A 2,508-nucleotide genomic window follows, 5' to 3' on the forward strand; every position below is an offset into this window, starting at 1 on the left:
TTTAGCTACTCTTGTGAATAGGTTTTTTCCCCCATGATATGTTGTAATTAGTTATTGTTAATATATCATCAAGCTTGATTTTTTATAAATCTATTTTTTTTTTTGAGACAGGGTCTCACTCTGGTACCCAGGCTGGAATGCAGTGGCGTGATCTCAGCTCACTGCAACCTCTGCCTCCCAAGTTCAAGCAATTCTCCTACTTCAGCCTCCCAAGTAGCTGGTATTCAGGTGCCCACCACCACACCCAACTAATTTTGTATTTTTAGTAGAGAGAGCGTTTCACCATGTTGACCAGGCTGGTCTCGAACTCCTGACCTCAGGTGATCTACCCTCCTCGGCCTCCCAAAGTGCTGAGATTACAGGTGTGAGCCACCGTGCCTGGCTATTTTTGTTTTGTTTTTTTTAATATAGATTCAGGAGGTACATATGCAGGTTTGTTACTTGGGTATATTGTGCGATGCTGGGGTTTGGGCTTCTAATAAATTCATTACCCAAATCATATCTGAATTTTGATATGAACAGTAATTCTGAAAAAAAAGTACACAATTAACCTGAAATTAAGGCATATATGAGAACAGTTAAAACGTTCCTACGCTGCACTAAACTACATAATTGGATCATTGAATTCCTCTTATACTGTATACCAGGACTTATTGATGAAAATGTGTGACAGTTTGTCATGGAATGCTTGTTTCTCAGAGCATGTCTCTTGCTTTAGTGGCAATTTTGCACACCCTTTCCTCTGGAACCATCAGGCTATCTCAGGACAAGATGCAACAGATACAGTAAGATAAATATATGAGATCCAGAATAGAAGGCAAAAATCATGTGTCTTCTCATGCAGACATTCTTGCTCGATGCCTTCAGGCTCGTGGCCCTACAAACACAGGGGTTCTGATAAAATCAATTCCACACTATTCTCACAAAAAAGAAAATTAAAAGTACACACACACACACACACACACACACACACGGTGAGTTTATAATTGTATACTCAGCATCACTGCACATATTCCAAACAGGAGAGAATATATTTCGCTGGCATCAATTCTTCTGCTCACAATTTTATGTCTACAGAGGTAAGAATTTCCTACATTTGAGCTTCTCAAACCTTGTTTCCAGCCTCATTTTTCTCCACTACCCCATATTTCCAGGATGAGTGCCATAGGACTGGCTCCTAGCCTTAGGACCTCTGGCCTTAACCTTTGTTCCCCATCCATGCTGGTGAGCTGTCCAGTGGGTTGTAGGAATATTCCTACAAGCCATTCCTCACCCAGATGACTATGAAAGGGACTGCGAACTACATTAAAATATCACACTAAAATACATGTATCCCCAATTCAACTTCCTCTAGCCAGATCCAAAACGTGCCCATCACTTAGATACCATCTGACCAGAGGAGAATGATGATGGTGAGGAAGTCAGAATGGAAAAAGAAAGTGATCTTCAGTGACTACACTTAACACATCTTGGTTTTGCAAAATTTAGAAATACGCATGACCATGTGAACATACTGCTAGCCTTCATTATATTGCCCGAGCCTGACTTCTGGTATGTAGTAGATCACTTTATAGGAAAACAGAGTTGGAAGAGAAATAATTCAAGGGCTGAGAGGACATTTGATGGGTCATTTAATAGGGTCTCTATATATTAAAGACTTGATTCAAAGCAGACACTGCGTAAGGGAAGAAAAGTAAAAGTCTTCTTAAAGAGTAAATGTCGTTCTTAAAGAGTAAAAGTAAATGTTAAAGGGTTAAACTTGGCCAGATGTGGTGGCTCACGCCTGTAATCCTAGCGCTTTGGAAGGCCGAGGCGGGTGGATCACCTGAGGTTAGGAGTTCAAGACCAGCCTGGCCAACATGGCAAAACCCCGTCTCTACCAACAATACAAAAATTAGCCAGGTGAGGTGATAGGCACCTATAATCCCAGCTACTTGGGAGGCTGAGACAGGAGACTTGCTTGAACCCAAGGGGCAGAGATTGCAGTGAGCTGAGATAACGCCACTTCACTCCAGTCTGGGTGAAACAGCGTAACTCTGCCTTAAAAAAAAAAAAAAGAGTTAAAATCACCTATGTCTCAATGATTTTAACAAACTACAGTCAACCAACTGAGAATCTCCTACAAATGTCACCTCTACAATCCACTCTAAAAGAACTTCGGAAACCAACACAGCACAGTTCAATAATTAAGATCAGCCTCTTGGCCTTTTTTTCCCCTCATGTTGGTAGTTTCCAATCTTGCACACATGCTTATAAAGGGGCACTTTGTAGAGAAGCTAGTAATACTATTGTCCCATGTATTATTTTGAAGAGCCTAATGTAGACTGCAAGGTTATTGTTGTCTGTCCATCCCCCCTTTGTCAGCTCATCAAAGCTTAAATGTCTAGTTGCAGGAAAGGCAAAGTGGTTTTCATCAAGGACTGAAAAAACAAGTATGATCCCTCACAAAGACAGTGTGAGGTCCCCGCATTCTATTGGATATAGCCTGTAGAGTTGATCCTTCAAAGG

The sequence above is a fragment of the Mandrillus leucophaeus genome, unplaced genomic scaffold (genome assembly GCF_000951045.1).
Source record: "Mandrillus leucophaeus isolate KB7577 unplaced genomic scaffold, Mleu.le_1.0 Scaffold338, whole genome shotgun sequence".
Taxonomy (NCBI): Eukaryota; Metazoa; Chordata; class Mammalia; order Primates; family Cercopithecidae; genus Mandrillus; species Mandrillus leucophaeus.